We start from the raw sequence: 9,482 nt of genomic DNA, 5'->3' as shown, positions 1-9,482 counted from the left end.
AAAAAAAAAAGCCCTTCTTGCAAGAGGGTTATATTTGTCTTTATCCTTTGGACTGCCCTGAGGATTGCTTCTACCTGAGGTAATTGGAATGTGATTTTAGTAAAAAGGACTATTTATTTCAACCATCTATCTCTGAATGCTCCATTATACCTACTAGATACAGGATAATACCATCTAGGAGGCCACAGGATGCCCAAATCCAAGAGGTTAGGTGGAAGGCTGAAGGAGTTGTAGCCACAGTACAAAGCTGGAGGGGAGTCAGTATGGAATTAGGAACAATGCACTGTGGAATGGAGTGATAGACCTTAGCCAAATAATGGTTTGCCTCTGTGCCTTCTCCAGCCCTGACAGTGTTCTTTTATGGTGGTGTGCACTAGTCTCACTTTGTTCCATTTACATTCATGTTTCCTTGGTCCCAGCCAGAACCCATAGAAGACCAGGGAGAAAATGTCTTGGAGGTAGTCTGATTTTCAGAATCACTCAAGTCATAAGAAGAGGGACGCTGCCTAATCTGCCTTGGCATAAGACCAACCCTACGTGTGTTGATTAAATATGGGATTGCTTTTTAGGCCAAAGCATGTGCATTCGTAGATTTATGACAGAATCACCCTAGATAACGTACTCCAAGGCCAGGCCTATGAGCAGTCACTAATTTACCCACCAGAGGCTGAACTCATTCCACATTAATATAAATCGAGACATTTCTTAAGCACCTGCTTTGAATACATCACTATTCTACGTACTGTAAGAGATGCAAAGTTTAGATAAGGCATTCTTCATGGAATTTATGGTAAATTAGGGGGATATGACACATACACATAATAAATGATGAGCCCATTAGAGAGGTGCAAAAGTATATTTTATGTGAGAGTCACAGGAAAAAAATATCATTGACACCTGGGGGCCTAAGGAAAGGTTTCTTACAGGAAGTAATATTCAACTTGGACTCTAAATAGGCAAAAAAAAAATATTAGGAGAAAGGATATTCTAGGCATAGAGAAAATATGAACACAAGGACAAAAGTGAGAAAGCAAAATTTGTGTTCAGGGAACAGAAATAGCTCCTTTTTGCAGGCCCATAAAGTACAAAGACGAAACTTTTCTGAGAGGTTTTTGGTTCTCTCTTGGGAGGTACTAGGCACATGTGTGTTCAGTCATGTCTGATTGTATGAAGCCATGTACTCTACTGTCCATGGGGTTTCCTTGGCAAAGATACTGGAGCAGGTTTGCCATTTTCTTCTCAAGTCAAAAAGAAGTTAAGTGACTTGTCCAGGCTCATACAACTGGTAAGTATGTAAGGTCAGATTTGAACTTGGCCTTCTTTACTCCAGGCTCAGCTTTCTATCCACTGAGCCACCTAGCTGCCCCACACCTAGCAATTCACATTAACACATTGCTATGTGAACACACATAGCAATTAAAAGAAATCCATTTATCCAAGTTGATAGCAAAATAGAAATCAGAGAAATTTATACATGGGAAAGTATATACCAGACAATGCAAAGTGAAGGAACTCTCCCATTTGGAGTAAGGTAACTCAGCTCAACTGACAATATCTTGGATCAGGCGTGGGGAGCTGAATTCAGTCAAAGGGCCACACTTGAGGACCTAGAGGGCCACACGTGGCTTCAAGGCCGCAGGCTCCCCACCCCTGTCCTAGATCTTATCCAACAGGAAATTCCCTGATGTCTCTAGTGTAACTAGCTAGGCATAGGGACATGAGAGAGACTGCCAGCTCCTTTCATGTTGGCTTCTTCCCAGAATCTTTTCCTTCAGCAACCTGAAGTGGGGTTGTCCTCTTCCACCTTCTCTCTCAAAGCTGGAAGCCAGAAGTTCTCAAAACACCTGCAGAGCCCAAAGAAATGGAAGAGGCTAGAATTCTCTTCTCTCTCCCTCTCACCGTCTACCCCTGCCCCTCATGCAGGTATGGGAGAGTGATCTCTACCAGTAAGGTAAGAGTCCCATATCAATGGGCTTTGGGACTCAGGTTATACACATTAACTCTTTATGAGCTGCATAACTACCCTATGGTATGATATCATTAAACCCATTTTGCAAATGAAGAGAGACAGAGACCAGAGAACACTAAGTGATTTTTCTGAAGATCACAAAGCTGTTAGTATGTGGGATAGTATTTGAACCTAGTTCCTTCTGACTCCACATTTAGTTCTCTATCCACTCTGATATTCAATTAGATATTCTAATACAGGGCCATTGAATAAATTTATCACTGTTTTTACGGCATTCAAGGAATCTTTTATTTATGATTTTGGCATATGCAGAGAGATTTTTTTTTAAATTTAATTTATTTACATTCACTTCCACAAGATTTTGAGTTTTAAATTTTCTCCCCCTCCCACTTCTCCCATTCCCCACTCTCCTCCACCCCCACCCCCGACAGCATACATCTGATATAGGGAGAGATAAGTTCCGGAAGAGAGTGCTAACAGCATTTTTGCTCTATCAAATCAAATGTGTTTTCAATAATCAATAAACAATAAAGAAACCAGGTTCTTGTATTGTTTAAACCTTTCAGACAATTGTGAGATATAAATATGTGGGATCTTATAGGTTACTATTTGTGAAAGGTTGCATACCATCACATACCTTCATGAAGGAGGCCTTCAGTGATTTATGTAAGGTTATTCTCATAAATATTTTGGTAAAGATAAAAAATTAGATGGTTATTAATATTTTCTCAGTCACTTTTTGATAAAGAGGCATAAATTTTTCTAAGCAATTGATATCCTCCCCACTTTTGGATATCTTGAGAATAGATTTTTATGTACCCTTAAAGTTAGACTGCCCCCAGCCTATGTCCTTTGTATATGTATACTTGGCCTAGTCCAGCTGTTCGTCCCATTTTGTTTTCTTTAGGGACATTTGTATTTACTGCCTCGTGTAACACAAAAGTGTCAAATCTGAGGCCCAAGAGACCACATGGCCCACAACACTACATAGTGCAGGCTGAACCAGATTAAAATATAATTGGGAAATATTTAACAAAATAAACGAACATACAATAAAACATAAATAATATTATATTTTAAAACTAAGTCATTGATCCCCAGAGTCCCTGTTTCTAGTTGATTTTGACACCACTGATGTAACATGTCACTGTGATTTTACATTCCACATGTGAAGGCTTTACTATCATTGATGGAGAAAAGAGTTTGTTACAGAAATCTTGACAAACATTTGCATTTTTAGTCTGGTCTTTGTCCTCCTTCTTTAAATGTGTTTAAGTTAAATCAATGGCAGCTAAATGGTCCAACAGACAGAGTGCTGGGTGTGGAGTCAGGAAGACTTCTCTTCCTGAATTCAAATCTGGCCTCAGACACTTATTAGCTGTGTAACCCTGGGCAAGTCATTTAACCCTTTTGGCCTCAGTTTCTTATCTATAAAATGAGATGGAGAAGGAAATAGAAAACCACTCCAGTATCTTTGCCAAGAAAACCCCAAATGAGGTCAAAAAGAGTCAGACATGAGTAAAACAAATGAACGTGAACAAAAATATCATTATTTGAGGTAATCACTGTAGGTGCTTGCCTATGGCTCAAAGAGGACATTTGTTATGGTCACATAGGTCACATAGCTCCCAAGAAGATCTAACACTGTAGCCACTAGGCTAACCTGTCTCTCTGTAAGTGAAACAAGAGTAGGTACTGTCTTCATTGTCTAAGTACTTCACACAGTCCCTTGCACGTAGTAGGAGCTTAATAAATGTTTGTTGAGTTGAATGGTCCCAGAGTGTCAGACACCGCAGATAATGAAATGGTCATTTCAGTCACTCTCAGTATCAGACTGATGACAATGTACTTCATGTGTTCAATACCTCGTAAATCACTAACACACACACAACACACACACACACACACACACACACTACTGACTTCATGAAATTGAAATCATGTTAATTGGTATTATTTAGCACTTATATGGTACTTTATTATTCTAGGGCATTTTGCCAAAAGTAATTAGTAATTCTTCTCACTACCCAGAAGAGTAAGGTCAGTATTGTTAGCCTCATTATTCTCAGAAGCACACATGAACAAAGTGAAAGGTCACACACAGCACGTCATTGGCAAAGCCAAGATTAAAACTCAGTTTCTGACTTCCTGCCCTGTGGTTACAAGTGCTGTTTTGTAGAATCGTAGGATTTTAGGACTGGAAAAGGACCTTAAAGACTTCTTACATATTTGTAATCTAAATGAGCTGGATGGTGTTTCCCCCCAAATTAACTGTGCTTGCTGCTTTAATTAAGCAGGATGATTGCAGCATCTGTGGTAAATGTGTTGGCAGGGTGTTTATGTAAAAGAAATGTCTGGACTGGAGTTAAGAGACCTCGATTTTTGTCCCAAAATTGCTAAAGTGGGAGTAGATTGTCTGCTCTGTGTCTTGGTTTCCCAATCTGTCAAATGGGAATAATAATGACTACCTTTCTTACCTCACAAAGACGCTCTGCAGGGGCAGCTAGGTGGTGTAGTGGATAGAGTGCTGGGTCTGGAGTCAGCAAGATCTCAGTTCAAATCTGGCCTCAGACAGGTACTAGCTGTGTCACCTTGGGCAAGTCACTTAACCCATTTGCCTCAGTTTCCTTATCTATAAAAGGGGCAATAATAGCACCTACCTCCTAGGGTTGTTGTGAGAATCAAATGAGACAATGATTATAATGTGCTTAGCACAGTGCCTGGCACATAGTAAGCGCTATATAAATGTTAGTTATTATTAAATCAGGTAATTAATTTGAAAGCACTTTGAGTTCTCAGTGGAAAAGCATTAAGAGGAATCTCCCATATATTACCTCAATCTACGCTTCCATGGATGTGGGAACCCCCTCCACCTATGCAGTACTCATCTGTAATCTAGGAGATGCATTTTAGAAGGATTGTCTGGGGCTCAAAGACTTGTCCAAGTTCGCATAAGCTAGTGCTTGTCAGAGATGGGATTTGAACGTGGATTTTCCTAACTCCAAATGCAGCACTTTATCTACTATACCAATGGAACTCTCAATCAACAAATATTTATAAGCAGCTCCTGTGTGCCAGGCTCTGTACTAGGCAGTGGAGATACAAGAACAAAGAATGAAACCATCCCTGGTCATCAAGAGCTTATAGTCTAATGGAGGAGCTATCTACCATAATTAAAGAGAAATTATTACAAGTAAGTATAGCATGGAAATATTAATGTTATTTGGTATTCCTATACTTATACTGGCTTCCCCCCACACCCCAGATCTATGATTTGATTGGTGCTGGAACCTCTTGGCAAAGAAACTCCGTCTTCCAATGCAAAGTAGAAACTCTATTATAATTTATAATCTAGAGAATTGCTCGGGGCACTAAGTTAAATGACTTGCTCAAGTTCATGCTCCTATGTATGGAAGACAGAACTTGAATTCAGATTTTCCAGAATCCTAGACCAAACTCCTAGATCACGCACTATGTAACACTGCCTCTCTTGCTCATATGGTATCAAAGAATTTTTTTTCAAAATCCAACCCCTTAGAGTAGTTGAACAAAATTGAAAACCTAAATTAAATTTAAAAAATCAACTTATCAATCTTCCTCTTTTTTTTTGGCCATTATCATAATTAACAAACACTAGTGGGAAGTCTGACAATGGTGACATCTTTGTTAATAATTATATTCACACAGCAATTTAAAATCTACTAAGTATTTTCTTCAAAACAATCTGTAGTCAGGAATATCTGAGTTCAAATCCAACCACAAACACTAGCTGTATAACCTTGGGCAAGTCACTTCTGCAACACTTTCGGTATTATTTTTGTGAATGAGGCACTGTCCTCAACTGGGTATAATAATAGCATGAACCTCTCAAGGTTCTTATGAGGATCAAATGAGATAATATTCATAAAACACTTTGCAAACTTTAAAGCATTATATAAACTATTATTCTATTTGCAAGTAGTATTATTATGCCCATTTCCAAGATGAGCTTACTGAATCTTAGAGAGATTAATTGACTTAGCAAAAATCACACACCTAATAAATGTCAGTGACAGCAAAGACTCAAACCCAGGTCTCCCAGTTCCAAGGAAATTGACTTTCCTGCTTCTTCAAATTGCCTTCCATAAGCCAAACATTATGATATTTATGCATATATTCCAGAAGTCAATGTCCATCAGAAAATATCACAACAAATTCTCACTTATTGTAAACTGCAATACTTCAAAACGAGCTATAATTTGACGAGCGTGACCTCTTCTGCCACTAACACAGATTCCTGATTCCTCCAAGTCTCAGTAGCCAGTCTTCATGAGTTACTCTGGCCAAAAACATTCATCCATCATCCTTCCTTTGTTAAGCTTAGCTAAATTCGTCCTTGAATGACAATTCATCACTACCAGAGCTTGAAATCAGCTGGCATAGTCTTCCAGAACCCAAGTATCTCAATAGAGGCATTGAGGCAAAACTTAATGGAAGACTGATTGTAATAACAACACATGTATCCCAGAGCTGGGGGGGGGGAAGGGGTTATCCTTTACCCACAAGGGGCCCCTGCTCTGGACTTAGATGGGTCAGATTCAGTCCTAGAGGAGCCTGATCCCTAATAGAGGAAAGTCAGTTTTTTTCTCAACTCTCTGGCTCACTGCCTCTACCCCACAGTTTAGGGAAATTCTCTTAAATAAAATTTAGGTATTGCTCATGTCTAGGATCTTCCCTAAAAAGAATCAGTAGGTCCCATAAGTTCAGAATAAAAACAAACAAACAAACAAACAAACAGATTAATTAATTAATTAAGAACAAGAAAGGTGCTTAACGTGCAAAGTAGATAACAGGTATAGGACAGCTATCTCATCTACTACAAAAAAAATGCTTAAAACACAAAAGTTTACATTGACAAATACATGAAACATGGAACAGTAATCTATCATTCGGGGTTCCCCAGGACTTATTTTTTAAAAATTATTATTTATATGGCCACCTCATGATCATCTGTAGCAGCACATGGAGGAATGGTACCGGCAGGCACCATGTAGTCAGATGGCATTATTTGGGATATCTTGAAAACAAGCAGTTCTGTTCTTAGAAAATGAAAACCAAGACCCAGAACTTTTGTCGAAATGAATACAACCTGACTGGATTATGCTACCCTTCTTCCTGCCCATTAGCAAACAGTCAGTTTGTTATTATCAAAGAAGAAAAAGGTCAGTGCTACTTGTATATGAAGGTGGTAGAGAATGGAGCAGCTTTCCCTAGGTACCTGTGGGAACACATTCGACTGAGTAAGAATTATGAAAAAGCTTTGTGGCAAATAGATGAAAATCGTATTTATTGGCCTTGCTTCCTTCAGCACAAATGTAAACATCGGTTCACCAAGATCACCTAGTACCTGATTCAAATCCGTAAACTTACTTTAAAGAGACAAGAGGAAACTTGTTCCCTTGAGCATAAAGGTGGAAAGGTGTGAAAAAAAGATGAAAGCAAAAAGCATTAAAAGCTGCTCAGCTAGATAATGCAATAGAAAAGGAATTATTGGAGAGGCTCTAGATACCTATGGTGACATCTACAACTTTCCTATTCATGCCTTTGACAAAGTTTTGGAAACTCAGGAGGTCGAAAGCACATTCAGATCCTGAAGAGAAAGATGAGGAGGAGGAAAAAGAAGATGGTGATGATGACTCAAACAAAAGGGAATTTGTGGCAGATGATGAAGTGGAAGAGAGAAGATATAGATAAATTAGAAGGTACCAGTGAAGAAGATCAGGAGGCAAAATCATCCAGTGAAGAAGAAGAAAAAGTTACTACTGTCAAATACAAAGGCAAAGCCCCATTGAAAGGCTCCATGAAGAGCCTTTGTGTGGAGATAGAGCATGAGCTGGAGACAGAAACAGTGACCAGACCCCAGACTGCCTGATTGTCTTCAGGCATTTTGTAAATAGACAGAAATAAGAATTAGTATTCTCATTTTTCTATCTTTTCTTTTCTTTTTTTTTAAATTTTTAAAATTTTTTTAAAAAATGTTTAAATTTTTCTATCTTTTCAAAGATCCTTGCTCTGCCGTTTTGTGTTTAAACACTGTTTTTAAACACACTAGTTGTCATCCAAATACTCATACTTTCTTCTATGGGATGGAGAAAACCTTAAATTTTGATCAAGATTTTCATGGGAGAGGCAGATGTATTAAACTAACAGTTGGGCTCACAGGTTGGGGTTAGGCTTGTGGATAGAAACATTCCAGCAGCCTTAGAATGGCATATCATCATTTCCCCCTTGATTTCACTCTTGCTGTTTAGTCATGTCTGATTCTTCATGATTCATTTGGGGTTTTATGGGCAAAGATACAAAGGAGTAGTTTGCCATTTCCTTCTCCAGCTCATTTTACAAATGAGGAAACCTGAGGCAAACAGGGTTAAGTGATTTGCCCAGGGTCACACAGCTAGTAGAAATCTGAGGCCACATTTGAACTCAAGTCTTCCTAACTCCACGCCTGGCATTCTATGTACTGTGCCACTTAGTTGCCCTTGATTTCACTCCTTTTTGCTTAAGACTTTTTTACTCTTCTTGGTTCCTACTTCTATGGAGATATATGTATATATATATATATATATATATATAGCATGTTCTTCCTGAAAGGTGCTATACTTTTCTGATACAATCTAGTTCCTTGTCCTCTTCACAACTTTGGACAGCTTTGGCTACTGGACTCTAAAACAGAAAAAAAAAAAAGTCACGCTTTGATATTTTCATCCCCTGGTTTATTGATTCTTTTCTTCTACAATATCTCACCCACAGAGGTAGAAACAACTAAATGACATTCTACTCCAGTCATTTCTTGGAGTGGTCAGAACAGGTTCTGATTTGATGCGGAAGCATACCTTGGGAATTTTCTGCTGCCTTATGGACAGAAGAAGCAATTATGTAAATCACTTTGAGGTTAGGCAACAAACATGAAAGAATTGAATACCCAAATGATGACAAACATTACCAGCAGCTCTCTGAGATTTCTGTAGGCTAAAAAAGTTTAAAACAAACAAAAAAATTAAAAATTATTTAGTTTTAATATTTTTAAAACATTTTGAGTTATTAATTCTTTCCCTCCTTCTTACTCCTCCCCTACCCGTTGAAAAAGCAAGAAATGTGATATCAACCATACATGTGAAATGTGAAATGTGAAATGACATATGCAAACATATTTCCATATTAGGTATGTTGAAAAAAAAACAAGAAAAATAAAGAAAATGAAAACATGCTTCTATCTATACTCAGACACCATCACTTCTCTCTCCGGAGGTAGATAGTATTTTTCATCATGAGTCCTTTCGGATTGTCTTGGATGTATTGGTGAGAATAACTAAGTCATTCACAGTTGATCTTCAGACAATATTGCTGTTACTGTGTACAATGTTCTTCTGGTTCTACTCACTTCACTTTTGCATCAGTTTGTATAAGTCTTCCCAGGTTTTCCTGAAGCCCTTCTACTCATTATTTCTTGTAGCACAATAGTATTCCATCACAA

At 38.3% G+C, this 9,482-nt stretch overlaps 1 pseudogene; it reads left to right on the top strand.

Annotated features, from left to right (window-relative positions):
• Positions 1 to 6,996: 6,996 nt before the first annotated feature.
• Positions 6,997 to 7,880, top strand: LOC110208494 (protein MAK16 homolog pseudogene; annotated as a pseudogene).
• The last annotated feature ends 1,602 nt before the right edge of the window (positions 7,881 to 9,482 follow it).

Source organism: Phascolarctos cinereus, unplaced genomic scaffold (genome assembly GCF_003287225.1).
Source record: "Phascolarctos cinereus isolate Bilbo 61053 unplaced genomic scaffold, phaCin_HiC Scaffold_3;HRSCAF=262, whole genome shotgun sequence".
In the NCBI taxonomy this organism is placed as follows: domain Eukaryota; kingdom Metazoa; phylum Chordata; class Mammalia; order Diprotodontia; family Phascolarctidae; genus Phascolarctos; species Phascolarctos cinereus.
The sequence above is the reverse complement of the archived record's forward strand: the minus strand, read 5'-3'. Positions and strand labels throughout refer to the sequence as shown.